Source organism: Schistocerca gregaria, chromosome 7 (genome assembly GCF_023897955.1).
Source record: "Schistocerca gregaria isolate iqSchGreg1 chromosome 7, iqSchGreg1.2, whole genome shotgun sequence".
NCBI lineage: Eukaryota > Metazoa > Arthropoda > Insecta > Orthoptera > Acrididae > Schistocerca > Schistocerca gregaria.
The window spans coordinates 376,407,856-376,428,922 of record NC_064926.1 but is presented as its reverse complement, the minus strand read 5'-3'; the positions used below and the strand labels follow the sequence as shown (position 1 = coordinate 376,428,922).

Below are 21,067 nucleotides of genomic sequence, written 5' to 3'. Positions count from 1 at the left end.
TAACTTCTGAGGTCATCAGTCGCCTAGAACGTAGAACTAATTAAACCTAACTAACCGAAGGACATCACACACATCCATGCCCGAGGCAGCATTCGAACCTGCGACCGTAGCGGTCGCCCTGCTCCAGACTGTAGCGGCTAGAACCGCAAGGCCGGCCGCCGGCTGCGGTAACTGTAATTCTGCGTTTCAGACAGATGGAACGGAGGTGTCCTTCTATGCCACATCCCGAGTATGTCTTCGGCTGGCCATCATAAATAATAACTGCACAGCAGTCACCAATATGTAAGTAGGACGGCACAAGTTTGGTTAGCTCTACGCGGATCTGTCGTACTCCATTGAGAACTGGGGATGTGGTGAACTGAACCCACTTTTCACCTGTATGATTAATCACCTTTCCATATGGGCGGAATGCAGATACCACTACCTCTGAAGGCACCTTGAAAGGGAGTTCAAATACACGTATCGTCTGCAGTCCCGCATGTGCCACAGTTATGTCACCGCTGTGTCCATCAGAGTAATGGAACTTAAGACCACTTCGAGTTGCACTTAGAATTTTGTCACACATGGCTTCGTTAACCAATTTCACGTATACCACACTGCTCACTATAGACAGGTAGATGCCAACAAGATCGTTGCAATCAATGACTTCATCTTTGATGAACTGTTCGATTTCCAGTGCTTTTTGTCCGGCATATTCAGGTGCAAAGCTAATTTTCAGTGTAGATTTTATGTGGGCATAAGCCATTCTCTATCGAAGGAAATATAGCGCGCTAAGACGGCAGAATCACGTAAACAACTCCGCGAGCGAGCTGGGTGGCGAGGACGTAAACAAGACGTCCGTGCCGCTAGCGTGGCGTAAGGCGACTGCCCGACTGAGCTACCCAAGCACAACTCACGACCCCTTCGCTCACTGCTTGACTTTTTGCAGTGTCTTATCTCCTGTCTTCCAAACTTCATATACGTCCTCGTGCTAAGCTTGCAGTACTAACACTCCTGGAGGAAAATGTATTGCGGAGACGTGGCTTAGCCATAGACACAGGGATATGTCCAGAGTGAAATTTTCACTCTGCAGCGGAGTGTACGCTGATATGAAACTTCCGGCGGTTTAAAACTGTGTGGCTGACTGGGACTAGAGCACGGGATTTCGCCTATCGTGGGCAAGTGCTCTACCGAGTGAGCTACCCGACGGAACTCACGATGCGCCCTCACAGCTTTACTTTTGCCAGTACCTCTTCTCCTACCAGGAGAGCTTCTCTGAGTTTGGAAGGTAGGAGATGAGATACTGGCGCAGATAAAACTGTGTCACGGTTGGCGGCCGTGCTTGGGCACAGTAATCGGTAGAACAATTGTCGGTGAATGGCAAAGGTTCCGGGTTCGAGTGCCTGTCCAGCACACAGATTTAGCCCACCAAGAAGTTCCACAACAGCGCACACGCCGCTACAGAATGAAAATTCATCCTGCAAACGGTGACGTTATGTAACCATAAAGAATGTGTGTGAACTCTGTGCCTGTTATACAATTTAAGATTGTTGACAGAATCTGCAGTTACGGAAAATTATTTACCGTGCCCTCAGAGTTCCGATTCTAACTCAGTCGGCAGACTGCTGCGTAGGCAAATGCACCAGTCTATCTCAACGTTTTGCGTTTTATCAATCATCGTGGCATCCAGAATTTTCCTCGGTAAACAATCCACGAGTCCCATTGATTCATTCTGCGCCGAGCATCAACTGTAAGAGCAGCTAAAAGCAACCAGACAGCGAATTGTCGCATTTATAAGTCTGTCTTAATCATCATAAAAAATTTGCACTAACAATGAAAATTTCAAGGACCAAATGCTTTACTTTCATCGTAACGGTAACAGATGCTTCTAAACACCCTACTACCTTCGAGCATTAATTAATAATGAAATGCGAAGATGAATTCCCAGTGAAGCCTGGATTTGGGGATCCACGCGAACCGTGGCAATGTGCCCGAGACCACGCGGCTACCCAGCGCGGCGATTTCTAAGGAAGATGCTTAATTTTTCCCATACTTTTACAGATAAGCAGACAGGTTATACTTCGTAAGAAACACCTAGATAAGTAGGTTTACTATCTTTGTTCGAACTTATTTATGCCAATTTTGCAAAAAACGTATTTTTTTTACTTTATTTATCATTTTTAATTAAAACCTCATATTTTACCGAAAACCGTGATTTTAAAAGTCCATATTTCACCCCTAACTGTAGTTGGCAATCGGTGATTTTCTGTCTTATCGGCTTACGAAAATTAACTCCGGGCGAATGTGTAAGAAAGCAATACTAAGAAATAGCCAGGATGTCGCGAAATAACACTGCAAGGAGGAAAACTTCCTGCAGCTGGGCAGATGAACCATCTTTTCATTAGTCAGTTATCGCATCGGAATGTCAGTGGCATGGACCACAGCACTAAACACTGCAGCTTGGACCTAAGGTATTCGCCAAAGGCATAGACTTCGAATACCGTAGGTCCAAGCTGCAGTGTGTAGAGCGATGCTCATTATTTTACATGTGCTTCATTGCTCGCTGTTGAAATTAGGGAATACTCCCCCACAGAAGCCTTTCAATCAGTATTCGTAATTCAGTGCATTTTGTGTTACAGGTAGTTATGAAGAAGAGATGCGGAATATCCATAATCGTTTCTCCAAAATACCCAATATTTTAAATCAGCTGGAAGCTCGTATAAATACTGATGATTGATTTCCTTTGTAAGGATAGATTTTAGTAACATTATCGTCAGAAGCAAACGGTGTTACAAAACTTGTGTTCGAGGAACTGAATCAGGCGTTAGAGAAAAATCTCGGTTAGAAAAGTGTCAAATTTTTAAAAGCTTTCAGGTGAAGCTTTCTGTTGTGTTTTTCACATGCATCTGTGACACTTTGCGCCGTCGAAAGAACATTTTCTGTACAAAACATTCATCATTGATATGTGCAAGTATTTAACACAGGAAAATCTCAAGACCACCTTCCTTGTGTATCCTCAATAAGGTGACAGTCCGCTGAACCTATCATATTTGCGTGTATTCATTATTGCTTATTTTCGAGATTTTTCCTGCTTAATTGCTTACTTATTTTGCTATTACTGTGCTTAGAAATCTGGGCTTTAATTATCAGCATTGAATGTTATGTGTATACCACATTTATTGCAATGCCGTGAATATTGTAACCGTAGCGCTGGTATAAAACAGGAAAAAAGATCATTTAGACTTACCTTACTGCGACGCCAGTGTTCAACGGCAGCATAATTCCATTTGCTACGAAAAGACTGAAATACTTTTATTAGGTCTCCACATTCTTTATTAAAAACTTTGTTGTCACACCCACGACATCCACAATTCTTTCATATAAACTTGCGAAAATCTTGAAATAGTTACTTTAACAGTAAACTGCTCTTAACAAGTCATTTACATTGTCAACAAAGTTTGTAACTTAACCACTCAGAACTACTCCTTCTTCCACACTTTCCGTCAATATACTACCGAAGACAATAACGTACGTATCAAAGATAACTTTCAAAGATGTTACATTAATAATCAAATGTAAAATATGATAATAATTTTTTGGTACAGGAGGAAGTAGAAATTCATGCGTTATTGTAGAAACAGGTTTGTATTACTATTTATAATTATTACTTTAACCAGCTCTGTTTTAATTGTATGTAAGAATCCACGGTTGACCAACGTTTTCGGAGATACCGTAATCGTGTTCCTGAATATTTACAAAAATGTTAAACTTCAAATAGGACAAAGATTTGCTAATGAATGAAAATAACAAAACAAACTTCAAATAGAACAAATGTTTGCTAATGAATGAAAATAATGTAGATGCAACAAGCTTCTCTGAAGCGAGGTACTGACGACTGTGCAGATCGGTATGTGTGATTTCAGTTGAAAAAACGGGTATCGGTGATGCAGTAATGATTGCGGGTAATAAACCTTCGGTCGTTGCATGTGCAATTGTTGTAGTTGTAAATAATGCAGTACGACACTGATATATAAAACCATGCCAGCAAAAATACGCAATCCCGATGACGTATGCACGTTTATGAACCACTGCCACTTAGCACCAGTTTTCACGGAGACGACTGGAAGTGCTGTTAATACGATCCGACGAGCGCGATGCTGACAACATAACTAAAGCTATTGATTTTTCCTGCTTTCATATCATGACAACAAAGAATTATTTTTTCATGAGCCTCGTTTATGTCAATTAATGCAATTTATATCCATCCACTTACTGTCTGAAGGTGATGTCCTTTCCTGGTTCTTATCAGAACACAAAAAAATTATGCAGTATTGTTGACTGCGAGAACTGTCGAGAAAACTAAACGTTTTCAAGAATGCAATTACGTGAAATTTGTAACTGTGTATGACTTGAAAAAGTTCGTGGGAATTAAAAATATTAAACTATATCATGTCTTCAGTGCACAGGTAATTTTGAAATGTGTTGTTGTGGTCTTCAGTCCAAAGACTGGGTTTTGCAGCTCTCCGTGTTACTCAATCCTGTGTGAGCTTCTTAATCTCCAAATAACCTACAGCTTTCTCTATCCCACGTTTCTCTCCAGTACTAAACTGGTGATCGCTTGATGTCTCAGAAGGTGTTCTTTCAACCGATCCCTTCTTTTGGTCAAGTTGTGCCACAAATTTCTTGTCTCCCCAATTCTATTCAGGAGTTCCTCATTGGTTACGTGACTGACCTATACAATCTTCGGCATTGCTCTGTAGCTCCACTTCTATTTTTTTTATCTGAACTGTTTATCGTCCATGTTTCTCTTCCATATTTCTTTTAAAAAAATTCTGGCACTTTAATCTGTACTCGATGTTAACAAAATTTCTATTCTTCAGAAATGCTTTTCTTGCCACTCCCTGTCTACAGGCCGGCCGTGTGGCTGTGTGGTTCTAGGTTAGTTAGCTTTAAGTAGTTCTAAGTTCTAGGGGAATGATGACCTCAGATGTTAAGTCCCATAGTGCTCACAGCCATTTGAACCATTTGAACCCTGTCTACATATTATATCGTCTCTCGAAATAACATCGGCCAAACTCTCCGTTTGTGTTCATGGTATTAGTAAGTATTGTATCAAAATTTATTAAAAGTGGTATTGTCCAGGGAACCACTAAAATATAGTTTTACGTTACGATGCATGTTTAGTTCTGTTCATTTAAATCATCGCCAATAGTAGGATTTTCTCGATTTTAAGGATTTTATTGCTTTTAATTTTTTGTTTCTAATGTCCGCTTTCACATTTCACTTGAAATGTTTGTCTTCGGTAGTGGAGCTGAAAATAAAACAAGTGTAACTGGCACAGGTAATCAGTGAACAATGACACACAACAAGGCTGACAATCAAGTCTGCTGGTACGGCAATATTTTTAGGTCGTCCAGCCACTCGGGGTAGCACGGTAGCGGTTCGCACGGCTTTGCCCCCGTCGGAGGTTCGAGTCTTCCCTCGAGCAAGGGTGTGTGTGTTGTCCTAAGTTTAAGTTAGATTAAGTAGTGTGTAAGCTTAGGGAACGATGACCTCAGCAGTTTGGTCCCACAGTCTTTACCACAAATTTCCAAATGTTTAGGTCGTCCAGCAACACAGTTCATCGACGGACGCGAGACGGAAGGATGAGAGGGGAGAGACTTTCACCGCGCGTCCTCTCACCCCTCGCAGGCATTCTTTTCAGCTGCCTAATGTGCTTCTCTTGTAAGAAGCTGTCGTGTTCCGCACTAAGTAATATTATGTAATTACAGCATCAAAGGCGCATGATGCACTAGACCGGAACGTAAACAAATGAGATTATAAGCAATTACCGTTGAGGTTATAACCGGATAAGAGCACTTGTTCGTGACGATAATAGCCGTGCGCCTAATACTTGCTCCCCGGTGCTGACGTTCAATCGAATATGTGACAAGAGAGCAGTAATTTGGTAGCATTCTCCAGAAAGTATTGCTAAATGGATCGCTTTATGGCAATGTCAAAAAGTCAATTAAAAGGCCGCATGTAATGTCTCATGCAAATAGAATGAGTGACTTACCAGAGTATCCACAGCTAATATGAAGACTGACGACAGTCAGGTAACGCCTGAAAATAAAAATATAAGACATTACCATTATTATGTCATAATATACAATACATTAAATTTATAATAGCAAAGTGAAGTGATATTCTCGGTAGCGGCGCGATGCACTTACCAAAAAGAACAAACAGTAAAAGCTGGTATTTTATCTTTCAAAAATGTTCAAATGTGTGTAAAATCTTATGGGACTTAACTGCTAACGTCATCAGTCCCTAAGCTTACACACTGCTTAAGCTACATCATCCTAAGGACAAACACACACACACCCATGCCCAGGGAGGTCTCGAACCTCCGCCGGGATCGGCTGCACGGTTCATGACTGCAGTATTTTATCTTTAATAATGAGAAATTTTACTGCAAAAATTTGCTACATTTTTTATTTACAGATGTCTCCATCCGTTATTTTAATATCTTTGTTGGCTGGAAAAATAGTGTAGTCCGGTATAGTGTGGACATAGAGGAACAGTGTTTTACCTTATGGTGCAGTAGATAGACACGACGGCAAACAGAACTAAGCCAGTGTGCAAATTACTCGTTCGACTGGAGCGCCTTTAGTAGCTGAATCTGTGGCTAGTGCAGAAATGTTTTTTACCTACTTTAACCATGATCGCGCATCTTTCTGTGTGTTCCTGTTGCTCTTATTCGTAAAAATTTTAAAATTGTAGATTTTATTTTACTTTTCTGTGACACACGGTTCGCCGATAATCAGCAAGAGCTCGATTGAGTTAAATTAATAAATCGAATACATAAAACATACGTGTCATTTATTATTTCTGTTTACTCGAAATGAAAAAGGATCAGAACAAGATAGGGAACAACGGATCAAACAAAATTAGCCACAGAATCGTTTGTTGAGAAAGCACTGTTGCACAGCCACGACCGTAACATAGGAGCCAGACGAAACCTCATGAAAGAGTAAGCATTTAACCTCAAATGATAACACCAAAGTTACTGGTTAAATCTGCTAGACTTAATTTAATCTGAACAATCAGAGCTACGCAAACCTTAAATTACTAACTATGGTTTGGTTCGTTAGACTCAATTTTTCTACGCTTTTTACTACACTAAGGGTCACTATGAAATCAGCGAGGCTGGAAAAACCTAAATTACACAAATTTGTTGAGATAATACACTGTACCCCGGAAACAGCACTGCAGTAAGATAATCTACATGTCTACTGCAAACTGCAAAGATTTTAATAATTAAATCTAACGGTCACATGAAACGTCCTGGCAGCTTAAAACTGTGTGATCGACCGAGACTCGAACTCGGGACCTTTGCCTTTCGCGGGCAAGTGCTCTACCAACTGAGCTACCGAAGCACGACTCACGTCCGGTACTCACAGCTTTACTTCTGCCAGTATCCGTCTCCTACCTTCCAAACTTTACACAAGCTCTTCTGCGAAACTTGCAGTACTAGCACTCCTGAAAGAAAGGATATTGCGGAGACATGGCTTAGCCACAGCCTGGGGGATGTTTCCAGAATGAGATTTTCACTCTGCAGCGGAGTGTGCGCTGATTTGAAACTTCCTGGCAGCTTATAACTGTGTGATCGACCGAGACTCGAACTCGGGACCTTTGCCTTTCGCGGGCAAGTGCTCTACCAACTGAGCTACCGAAGCACGACTCACGTCCGGTACTCACAGCTTTACTTCTGCCAGTATCCGTCTCCTACCTTCCAAACTTTACAGAAGCTCTTCTGCGAAACTTGCAGAACTAGCACTCCTGAAAGAAAGGATATTGCGGAGACATGGCTTAGCCACAGCCTGGGGGATGTTTCCAGAATGAGATTTTCACTCTGCAGCGGAGTGTGCGCTGATATGAAACTTCCTGGCAGCTTAAAACTGTGTGATCGACCGAGACTCGATCCACAGCACTATCTGTACTTGAGACAAAACTTTTGTGTTGAACCGTCAAGTACTTTGAAATCTGCTTTTTGTCACTTTTGCTAAACAGAAAAATCTTCCTACCTTTTTTAATATTTCTATTTACGGCTGAAATCATCGATGCAGTAACCGCTTTATTATCGCTGATTCCCTGTTCTCCGTTAACTGTTTCAAATACTTCAGGCCTGTTGTCAGCAGAAGGTCTAATATGTTATCACCACGAGTCGGTTCTCTGTTTAACTGCTCAAGGTATTTTTCGGATAATGCACTTAAAATAATGTGTGCTTCCAGCTGTCGCATCATGGGTTACAGCTGTAAATGATTTGATCGTACAGGGTGTTCATTTTAACGGAAGACACTGAAATGACTAGAAAACTACATATCGGATAAAAATGATGTAATTCCATTTTGTTTGTCTTACAGGCGGATGTCCAACAATACCACGCTCGACCCCCCCCCCCCCCCCACCCCCCACCCCACCCCACCTCACCAATGTGGGGGTGGCGGGGGATAACTTTGAAATTTTCAATGGGAACCGCTGTTTTTTATTGCAGATTACGAGTCAACGGCAAAATTCTACATACGTTTTGTGTGAAGCATTTTCTTCCTTTTGCCACAGATGGTGCCGTAATCGGAGGGACAGAAATGGGTACACAGTCGTAATTTACGACATGCTGCTCAATGCCCCTTGAATATCCAATGGCATGTGGGACTCCACTTCCATTCTGAGAGACTGGGACAGACCAGTAAATTCTAATTTGAAACCGCATTTGCAATGTTTTATTCCTCCGAAATATCAAACAGGTGACTACTCGACGCTCTGCATGTAATATAACGTTACGAAAATGTTTTTGGATGTCTCGAGGCGAAGTTTCCAAGTAGAGTTAGAGTTCAGACGTAGTACTGCCAACTCCAACACAGTGTGAGCGCTAATGGAAAAAAAAGAAAGAAAAAAAAACACTTAGTGATCCACCTTTCAAATGACAGTACACAATTATAGTCAGTCAACAACAGAATCCACGAAAGCAGGCAAGCCCCACTTTTCTTTATCGCGTGTCGTTCTGTATTGCGCCAGCGTTCGGCACTGACGTACGGCTAAGCTTTCTGCATTAGGTCCAGTAACTCTGACAGCTTAGACTTCTTGTTATTTCCCGTGATGAATCCCCTAACATGGCCAGAGCAGTTCTGTTAGGCTCATATTGCAATGGTGCGGTGGTAACCGTAAACATGCAGTGTTTGTATGGTGTGCTCGATGCAGGAAAATGCTTGTTTCGCGTGTTTCGACGACGTGTATCATTCTGGCTCCAGATGGAGCACATCTGTAGTATGAAGCTGCGGACTTAGTCCAAATAAAGAGTATTTGATTTTTCATTTTAGTCCTGAAAATTTAATTTTGTTATGTTTTCTTAATTTAAACAATGTTGGATAATCAAGAATTTATGTTTCCAATGAAAATGGGAATTATGTGTCCAAATGTAATTTGAAACGAGAATACATGCATTCTTTTTAATAAAAATGATTAGGTATGTGTTAATTACCATACGTTTGATGAATTTTGTATTTGAAAGATGTCGTTATTTGAAACTGAGCGGAAAAATAAGATCATGGATTATACGAGGTTGCGATTCCACAACGCTACCGATTCGGCTATACATACCGTTTGCAAACACGCATTAAATTTAGTAAATAAAGTCCTCAGGAAACTTAAAAGCCGATTTTTTCTTTAAACTTGTGAAAAACTTTCAGAACAATCTGTTTGTCGCCAGTTTTTAACGGTGTTCCACGCACATCTTTCACTCCGGCTTGGAAGCAGCATATTAACAGTGCGAGAATCAGAGCACAACAGTACAGAGACTGCTAGTTTACACGACTTTTCACATAAAAACTACGTAGCTATAGTATGATTAAGAAAACCTCGATGCCTGGTAATAAATTAGCACATGTTAAAATTTCGTTTACCGTAACACAGTAACAAGATACCTAATACATAAATAGAACCTATTTCCGTACCAGTGTACGTGTACTACTTCTGCTGACCAATCACAGCGTTCGTGTTTGTGTACATCACTTTTATTCTTATGATAGGCAAAGTATAGGCAGCTACACGCTGAAACACAACATAGCTTTTCGACAGCGACTAAATGATGGGAGGCTACCTCCTGTCGTAACACACACTCCGGAGCGAGCATTAATGCTCCCAGCTTTGTCACTAGCAGCGTTCGTTCAGCGGCGTGCATTCGGCCAGCACAGTCTCCGTGCTCGTCACAAGTCGAATGCCACTTAAGCTCCTGCAGACTGTTCCAGCAGCGTCACCAGCTAGGCGAAGCTGCTGTTTGGGGGGCCATGAGCCACCACTCATTGTTCTCGGCTTCAGACTGGATCAGCTAAGGTGAGACAACCCAATGAGCGCCGCGACCTTACACTTCAGCCAGTCTCTAAGGGTCCTGGGTTCAACTCAGGGTGACTGCAGATTCATGCCAGCTGCTTCGAGTTATGTGCTAGCCCAGCTGCACTGAGGAGTTGATCACTATCAGCGCCAGCTGCTGCTATGCTATACGCACGATTGTGCTGCTTCAGTGCACGTCATTAGCTACCCAGTGGTCCACGCATCGACATACTGTATGAGAAGCGTCAAATAATACAGAATGTTGTAACTTCGAGCTCGCCGTGGTACGGGAGAATCCATCCCAGATTCCCAGCCACGCCATTCGGGAGTGGGAAGTGGATCTGCTCCATGTGCGCCATAACGACAATGAGACAGCAGACTAGGACCACACTAACCAGACGCTGTTCAGTTTCTGATGCAATTTTACACAACTACGAGTTCGCCGACCTCTTCGGAAAAAAAGGATGTGGAAGGGAGATTAAGTGGTCGTAATGTCCACGCTGGAGAAGTTTCTAGTCCAACAACGTGAGTGTCTGTTGTTGCGGTGTGCGCACAAGATAATATAGCGACGGCAATTAGATTTCCATACTGACAGAAAATTTTCTCTGCAGTGAAGCACTCAGAAGAGAATCGGTCGAAACGTCGGCAGTTTAGCTGTTTCAGTTGTTACAATGAAGCGGCCCAGCACCGAAAATTATTTTATTCAGAAAAGAGAGCACTTTACAACACTTTTTTAAATTGATCACATTACTTTACTGAATACGTGCACACGTCATGTTTAACGTAACGTTAAGGTTACTTAACATTATTAATATTCTGTACATTAAATTGAGCTACTAAGAAAAGTGTGAAACGGTGTTACAGCACTACATAATCCATCGACAGCTCTGAAACTGGGATGAAAATCTTTCGCAGCACGTGTTATTAACGCCGGAGATGTACCTGTTTCGCTATCAGTACCCTCTCTTCGAATCGTTTACTTCACAAGTAATTGGCCGGAACTAACTGACACATCTCGTACCTCGACAAATCGAAATATGTGTGCTAATACTCGTTAAGTAGGATGGGAACTCATGGAGAGACATATCCGCACTGCACTGATACACTCTCCAGTGCACATGTTAGCACGGGTGCTGTAATTACACGTGTCTAATCCTTCCCTGCACCCAATCTGCTAACTGCTACTCATTACTCGTGGTACTTTCCCGGAAGCTGCTTATTCTAGCTGTTATTTCTCACTCAGTCAATACACTGCTGTTCTGCTGTCAGTGCTGTGTACGCATGACCCATTTGTATATGGTAGCCCATGCACTGACAGGATAATAATCATGTTTGTTAGTTGCAGTGTACCTCCGTGGTCTGGAATTGTTTATGCTATTTTGCCTTAAATTGTGGAATCTAGGTACATGCAAATAAATTCCAACGCCGGTTGGAATATTTAATACAGCAAATTTGCAAGTACTGTACTATTAAAACTCAATGTACTAATTAAACAATGTATAAACGACCATACGAAACAGTATAAATTAAAAATAAACAGGTCTAAGATTTAGATGAGTATTTATACTTTGGGCCGATAAAGACAACGGGGTCGTTAGATAAAGAAATTAACAGAAGAGAAAAAAATAACGTGGAGTGCTTTGGCTTTAATAAATAGTGATTTCAAAACTAAACACCCGACTTGTGTCGAACAGTAGTGTAAAATCAGTGTGTATTACCAAGTGTGGCATTGAAAAATTGACCTTTAATACGAAAATCATTCAGAAAACGAGTGTTGCACAGTGAACAGCCGAGAGATTTATGTCACGTATTATGGGAAAAGTCCGCTGCTCTTGATCTTGCGGCAGCGTTCTCGCTTCCCGCGCACGGGGTCCGGGTTCGATTCCCGGTGGGGTCAGGGATTTTCCCTGCCTCGAGATGACTGGGTGTTGTTGTGTCGTCTTCATCATCATAATTCATCCCCATTACGGTCGGAGGAAGGCAATGGCAAACCACCTCCGTTAGGACCTTGCCTAGTCGGCGGTGCGGGTCTCCCACATCGCCCCTACGCTCCTCGGAGTATGGGACCTCATCATCACCATCATTATGGGAAAATCAGATGCATCAAGGAACAGACTGGAATAGAAGACGTAACAGATTATAGGTAGAAGACATTAGACATCGTGCAAGAATGACATGGATACATAGTTCACTATCGTTATGAATGGCAAAATCTAGATGTATCCTTTATCCAGTAATGGATGTGTTTGATCTGGTTCAGGCAGGTGAATTTGTTCGTCAGGACAACAACGTGGATTGACTTTTATGTTCCTGAAACCACTATTACATGATTCTGATCTATTTGCAGGAAAATGCCATCGCTGTTGGGAACGTATCAAGCATGAAGGAATGCAGGTGGTCTGCAATAATGTTCATGTAGTCGACTGGCTACTACCACAAATCCCACAGAAGTCCAGATGCATGTCTCCCATAACATTTAGTGTCCCTAACGGCCTGCATCCGAGGGGCGGTGCATTTTTCAGAAGCTGTTCATCTGGAAATCGTCGTATCCAGACATAATGATGAACCAGGTGCAACAAGACACCTGATTGGTCCAACCAGGAGATCTGTTTCCATTGATCCATAGTCCAATCTTGATAACCAGATAACCACTATAATGGTGTCCTTGGGTCAAAATGGGAATACTTATGGGCTGTTTTTGCTGCAGAGCCCGATGTTCAAAGCAACTGTTTGGTAGAAAATATTATTGTTACGCATCTTGTAACTTCATCTGAGTGCTTCATGGTGCCGTGCCTTTAATTTCATTAATGACCATAGTTACTGTGATATTTCACAGTTGAGTGACACACATCCTGCTCTAGGGTGTGTGCATAAAGGAAGCAGGCCATTCCCGTAATGGACGCCAGTGTGAAGTGGCATGACAAGTCAGAAAAAACTTGCCCGCTTTATCTAACAGAGCAGCACACAGTGGTAGTCGGGTCCCAGCACCGACTGTAGTGGACAAGCTCTGGCTGGCTAACCAGAAAGAGCAAACACTATTTGCTCACTCAGTCATGGCCGATGCTGGTGCACTAGACTATGGGATTGACAGCATGGATATGCTGGCTGTAATGCAATATTTCTCACACGATTTTAAAGGAAATGTTTGGTAGAATAATATTGTTTTTGTGCATCTTGTAGCTTTATTTGTGTGCTTCATGGTGAAGTGCCTTCGGTTTCATTATAGGTAATACTTACTGTGATATTTCACAATTAATCAACACACAGCACGATATTCCAATAGATTGCTTTAACAGTAGGAGTCACTATGAGTGTAAGTTCGATGCATATTGTATCACACATTCCTCCATATGAAATGTAGGTAACACATCGAATTTTTCTTTATACTTGAGGGGAGAGCTATATCTACCTCCAAACGTGAGAAGATGAATTGTATGTAGCGCTCTCACTTCCACTCTCATCTGCTAACGCTTCAGCAAGAATGAAATATTCATAACATTCATTCTATCTCTAAGCGGATTGATACATAGAAATTAGTTTTGGCAAATAATAACACACAAATAGGAGAGTATATTTCTGTGTGGTTAACATGTGAAAACTTTCTTATCTATTGCAATATATTAGTAACTACAGACTTTTTCAGTGAAATTATGAATTTCTTAAGTGACGAAATTACACGTTTATTTTTATTTTGAGCATGTGCTTTATCAGAAGCCCTTGACCTGACTTGTGCTCCGTTGCTCGTTTAACAAAAAACTGTTTCCGGATTCTGTTACGATGGAAACTGCATTTGCAATTTAGTGAGGTGACGTTGTGTTAATTCCACTGTATTTTGGTAAAAGAAGCAAATTTTAACATCGCAACAAGAGAAATGCGGGTTTCTACTCAAAACTCGCCACTGTTGGCGCCTTTATAAAGAAGAACAAGGGTAAGAATAGTAATGTAAATTTGACAAATCTGGTTTGAAAACAGCATCACACACGGATGGATTTCAAATAGTGTGGTTCTTAAGGTTTGTTTTGGATTAGGAAAGGAAGAAAGTGCATTTTTGTGCAATAGAATAACCACTGTATATTTGTTCAGTACACTGCTTCTTCTGTTGTAATTTCGGCAGAAATCTGGAATCCAGTGTATTTATAATAGCGAACAGTGGGGACTGAAACTTTCCAAAGGATTTTAGTTCTATACCTCAAACATGAAGACAACACAGTTCACTATCTTTTTGTACATATCCCAGTTCAAAGCGAATTCCTGAACTGTTTCACTTCAAATATCTTTTCATATGTTAAAGATATAATATATTTTCATCTTCATGAGCAACTGCAAGTGGTTCGTAAAAGAAAGTAACCGTCTTTCAACGAACAGAAGTACGCTCCTCTTTGGCTCTGGGGTAGTAGTCCTTGTTGAGACAATATCTTTTGCAGCTCTGAAGCTGTAATCACTCTGATTACTTGCAGAATCCTGTCGACTACTCGCCAAGGGGAAAATAAATTCTCGATATCTTTGACGAACCAAAAGATATTTGAGGTGAATAAGTTTAGTCCTTCACTCATAGGATCTAAAAGGTGGTGTGAGGTAAGAGCTCCGCTGCAATTGCAACAACATTAATGATTTTTTCACCTGACTTGATAAACTCTTTTTACTCCATTGAAGCGTCATCAGCGGCGAGTTTTAAGAAACAACTATATTTCTCTCGTTACCACGTTAAAATTTGCTTCTTTTGCAAAAACGCCACAGAGTTTAAAGTACTTCACCTCACTAACATGTTAATGCGGTTGAAATTGCAACAGAATCCTGAAACAGTGGTTTATTAAACTGAAAAGTGAGGACAAGTCAGGTCAGTAACTTATGAATAAGTATATCTCGGTGTAAAAACAAATATGGATTTTCTTCATTTATGTTTTATCAAAGCCACACTAATTTTCTTTTCAACAGATGCTTACGGCCTTTAAAGTTATATTATTCGAGTAAAAAGATTTATAGTTACTCGTAAATCGTACTAGATAAGAAAGTTCTGCATGTTAACCACATGGCAAAATAGTCTTTTCCGTGTATACTATCATCCATCAAAATCTCGTTTTAGTCTCTCAAACTGTTTAAGAGATACAAGGGATGTTACGAGTTTCACTACGTCTTATCGTTTACACACAAAGTTCATTTTCTTCGTACTGGAGGTAGATATAGATCTCCACCAAGTTTTAAAGAAAAATTCAATATGTCAGCTATACTTCATACACAGAATGTATGAACTAAGATTCACCAAACGTAAACTCTAAGTGACTCCTATTTCTCATTACCGTCTATTCACAATAACTATAATCATTAAAGAAATGACTGACAGTTCGTCGTAAAGCTGACGAACAGCTCGATAAGATGTGGATGAATCATTTGTCCACTGAATAGCTTGTTTCGACTCATGCGAGAAGCGTTGCAGAACAGCTGGAGTACAGATGAAATTCACTCGCAGGTCACCATTACACCCTGACTACAGAGGCCGTCACGAAAGTAGGCACCTCAAGGTCATCTCACATTCCTACAGTATTGCCAGTTAGTAACAATTTAAAATGTCAGTAAAAATGCCGAGAACAATATCAGACACCTTTATTTTTAGTCTACAAGAGGACAGAATACTATGTAAAAGCAAATTTTTGCCAGCTGCTTAAAAAATTAAAACTAACGTTACAAGAAATTCTGGAGAAAAATATTGTTTTATTCAACCTCTGGGGAAAAACAGAACCACTGACGTGTTTCGAATGAAAATAATGTATGAACATTCTCAAAGTTTATAGATGTATGTGATACATATTTTATCGTGAAAACATGAACGTATTCCGAGATAAAAAAAAAATAAAGTAACGTAAGACGCGAGAAACGTTACCGCCTGTGTAACGAAAAATGTTGTCTCTAATGAATCTGTGTTTTGTTGGACACTGTAGAAACGTACAGGGAGGTAGTAGAGAAAACCATGAAATTAATTTCGGTAACACCTGAGACGTCATGACCATATCGTGCCAAGTATGAATGCATATTATTTACGAGAGACACTGTGTGCCACCGTCAGGATTTTAGTTCCAACGGTTCACCTTGATACCACTGAGAATGTTCTCTAGCGGTACCTCCTGAAATTTTGTATTTGCGACTCTTACTGGCCCTTCGTCGGCCCGCGGTAGCTGAGTGGCGTAGTTGGATTTTGGCTGTGCTGCGGTGAGGACGCGCTGTTTGTGTTCCTGCCGCGGAGCGAGCGCCTGTGTTGTTTACATCGTACTCGGCCGTTTCGCGCGTGCCGTGCTCAGCACATAGATCACTATGGCACACCAATACAGAAAATCGACGCTCAAATTTACGTTCCGCAACGAATTTGCACGGCCCAAAGCACTCGAAGTCGAACGATTTCTACGAGAAGAAGTTAAAATCTCGCCGACTGATATTCTCGGCATTCACTTGTCCATCAGAATTTTCGAACTACCTTTCGAACTACCGGCGGAGGACGTCGTGACAGCGCTGCGCCCCTACGGTACGGTCCATGATCATATTGCGTAAAAATGGACGCAATTCCAGACATATCCTGCGCTGAACGGAGTCCGCCAGGTCCGAATAGACCTTAAAAGACATGTACCTTCATACCTGAATATCGGTGGCTGCCGTGCCATCGTCATTTACGATGGGCAACCAAAGACGTGCTCTGGTTGTGGGAAGGAGGGACACTTCAAATCAGAATGTATCCAACGTCGAATCACTCAACTACCGCCGGCTGACGCGGACCCGCCATCGCAGCCGACGCTGCTTCCCGTGACTTATGCAGCAGCCCTCACGACAGCTACCACTTCACCACGACAGCTGACATCCACTGTTGGGTCGCGGCTCCATCCTCCAATACAGGGCGATGATGACACACCCGTTCCACAAGCTACGGATTCAACTCCTATGCCGCCGCCCCCGTCGACGGATAACAACATACATGACGATAGCATGACCGTAGACTCGCTTATTATGCCTACGGCTGCCTTTGTGCCGGAAAGTCGTGAATCTTTGCCATCGTGTGACACAGAAGGACACACCAGGAAGCAACGCTCTCCGAAGCGACAGAAGCGGAGGCGTAGAGCAACTTCCGAACGGGATGTGACACAGCCTCCAGAGGACGACGACTCCACCTTCAATGACGATGCTACCACAGAGGCAGCCGCCATTTGCTACAGTGTGGCACCACCGAACGGAACTGAGGACAAACCACATATATCTAAAGTGGCAAAAACGGAGGCCGATATGCAGGACAGATGCTGCCCACCACCTTCTGGAGTGCAAGCACCCATGCCTTGTCCTGAGGAAGCTAGGGAGGCCGATCTTGCTTTGAGTTCCCCGACGTGGGCGGATGACCACGACGACGACGGAACCATGCCAGTTACACCAACAGAGCCCACGCCGTTGGCGCCGGCTCTCTAGAAAGGACTGCAGGTGAGGTTTGGGGGGATGTGGTGGTGTCAATACAGTCAGAAGCGGTTCGGCAACAGCTTATCGTATCGCCACGCTTAACCTCAACACGATACGAATGTCAGTGAAGATCCAGTTGCTGCGTGAGATGCTTCGTTCTTCGGATGCTGACATTGCCCTGTTGCAAGAAGTGTATATAGCGGCCCTCCCCGTTTTCTACGGTTATGTGACATATATGTCACCGGCGGACCGGAATGGCAGCGGTACGGCAATACTAGTGAGTGACGTTATTGCCATCGAAGAAGTGACTTAACATTCCGTCAGGAAGGGGGCTGGCGATCACAGCACTGGGCACGCGCATCATTAACATTTACGCTCCATCAGGAACTGACCAACGCCGCGAACGATCGCTGTTCTACTCGGAGGATATCGCCCTCCTCTTTATCAGCCGCTTCGATCAATATATCTTCGGCGGCGACTTTAACTGTGTGCTCCACCGCAAAGACCAAGTCCCACATTTCTCGACTTGTCAAGAACTTCGGCTCCTGGTTCGAGATCTGCTTCTCACCGACACGTGGGAGACAGTGCACGGTGACTGTCCCGGGGCGACATATCTTACTAGTCACTCAGCCAGTCGCCTAGACAGCATATATGTCTCACGAGCTCTAGCACCGGGAGTATTGGACGCCGAACGTTGGCCGCTTGCCTTCTCCGATCATAGCGCTTTCATATGCACACTCACTCTACAACAGCAGCGCATATGGCGCAGCCGAGGACCCTGGAAGCTGAATGTGGCACATATTCAAGCCCCGTAATGCCGTCAGATTATCGCCAACACCTGGATGGATTGCGAACGTCGTCTTCCCCGATACCCTTCGACTCTCGCATGGTGGGTGGACTGTGCAAAACCAGCGTTTCGGCGTGTGGTAACACAATTCGGAAAAGATATCGCAGCTTGGCATCATCACACATTGGACTTTTATTACACGATGCTTCGCGAACTCGACAGCCAACCACCATCTCCAAACCGACAAATGGAAAGCCGCTGAATTAAAGGTAAAATATTGTCTCTTACAAGGAAACGTTTTGTGGGGGTCGTAGTGCGATCGCGACTCAAGACCGAGCGGAAGGAGAAAACCCGTCTATGCATCACATCGTGCTCGACAGCCGCCGACGCCGACAGCAGCTGACCACGAACCTCGTATTGCCAGGTGGTAGGGTCGTACTGACTCAGGCGGCGGTTACAGAAGCCTTTGCAGATCATTATCGCCGGTTTTACGACGAGGTGAATACAGAGGACGGGGAAGCGGACGACCACGACATACTGCAGCACGTGTCACACACCCTCGACAATGCAGCAGCGGCGACGCTGTTAAGTGGAATTGCACGGGACGACATCGAGGACGCGCTTAACAAGGGAGCACTCAACAAATCTCCCGGGCGAGACGGACTGCCGCTCGAGTTTTATCGGACTTTCCGCGGTCTAATGATGCCCCGATGGATCATCATGTACCAAGAACTCATGACACCCGGTTCCCATGTGCCACCTGCATTCGTGGAAGGTCTCCTTATACCGATACACAAGCCTTCCAGAGGTCGGTCGGTCGAGGACTACAGACCCATTACAATGCTCAACTCGGACTATAAAATCTTCGCCTGACTACTCGCCAGCCGCATAAAGAAGGTTCTGCCCCTACTCCTCTCAGTGGAGCAAACGACACAGGGCGGAGTGACCAACATGCAAACGGCAAGCAGCAAATGCAGGGATTTAATAGCCATCGCCACATCCTGTCGCCTTCGAGCTGCTCTGATCTCCATTGATTTCGACCACGCCTTCGACAGAGTTCACCACAAGTTCTTTCTGTCCGTTATGGACCGCATGGGCTTTCCGCCTGACCTCATCGACATCTTTCAGCGCCTTTTCCGTGGAGCTGCATCCCGTATACTGGTGAATGGACGGATTGCCAGTCCCTTTCCGATCCGACCGTCAGTCCGCCAAGGATGCCCACTCTCCATGATACTTTACGCGATCGCACTCGAACCACTTGTCGGAGGGCTGAAACACAGGCTCTCGGGAATGTCACTGAGGGATCACACCTTTCACTGCAGGATATATGTTGATGACCTATTACTTGTCCGATCTGGTGACGAGGTACGCTCGGTGATACAATGGATCAATCGCTATGGATTGGCAGCGGGCAGCCTCATGAATGTGGCCAAGTCGGCAACGATGCTCATTGGGAGAGGTTTACAGGAGGACCCTTTAGCTCCACTCCCACTAGTTAACAAGATCCGGTTCTTGGGCATAACATTTACACTGGATGTGCGCCGCACGGCTGCCATGAACTATGCTCGATTACTACAGGCAATACGCACAGAAGTTCGCCGGAACTTACTTCGACGAATGGACCTCCTACAGCGTGTGGAATACCTCAACCTTCACGTGGCGACTAAGATGACCCACATGGCCCAGGTCCTACCGATATCGACAGCGATGGCACACAGACTGCAAGTAGCGTTTGGATATTACCTTACCGCCGGACATCTATTCAAAGTCCGCTACGAAACACTCACCCTCCCTCCGTGTGATGGCGGACTGGGACTTCTAAATGTACGAGCGAGAGCTATAGCGTTATACTTGTGCACAATGATGAAATTGTGGTCCCACAAAGATGCTTCCCTTACGGGACGTCTGTTAGAGGAATTGCTGGCGGCGTCCATTTCTGCCACCTGTCACGGTTGCGCACATTACACCCTCACTCTCGCACCTCTCGGCATTTATTCTTGAGTATAGTTACGTGCACCCAGACCTTCCCAACACTCGCACTCCCAAGGCGAGAGACTTTTACAGGCTGCTGCTAAGGTCCATCCCTCGCAATGTGATTGAGAGGAAGAGCCCTACGACCCTATGGCCTGCAGTGTGGAGAGCGGTCCAGAAGCCGTTCCTCCCCACGCGGGTACGAGCTGCGTGATATCAGATGGTGAACGGGAAGTTTGTAACACGACAAAGGCTGCACGCTATTGGGATGACGGATTCCCCCCTTTGTCCTCGTTGCCACCTCGTGGATACTGACGAACACCGCTTAACATGTGGATCGGCGTTAGAGGTACGGCTGCTAGTGCAGAAGATCCTCGCCTGCTACCTACGAATCGCGCCTCGCACAGTTGAGCCACGCATCCTCCTTTGTCCAGAGGATACTTATTTCCCACCTACGAAGACTCACGCTCTCACATGGTTTAAAGGCATGTCCATATACTACCTCTTTCGAGATGATGAGAAGATGCTGCTTGA

At 43.6% G+C, this 21,067-nt stretch overlaps 1 long non-coding RNA gene across 1 annotated transcript in view; it reads right to left on the bottom strand.

Moving 5' to 3' along the window:
- Positions 1 to 6,032: 6,032 nt before the first annotated feature.
- The window catches only part of LOC126282163 (uncharacterized), an 815,713-nt gene continuing 800,678 nt past the window's right edge, over positions 6,033 to 21,067 (bottom strand). Inside the window, exon 4 of the long non-coding RNA XR_007551340.1 lies at positions 6,033 to 6,081. This is a non-coding gene — a long non-coding RNA (uncharacterized LOC126282163). The remainder of the gene's footprint in view (positions 6,082 to 21,067) is intronic.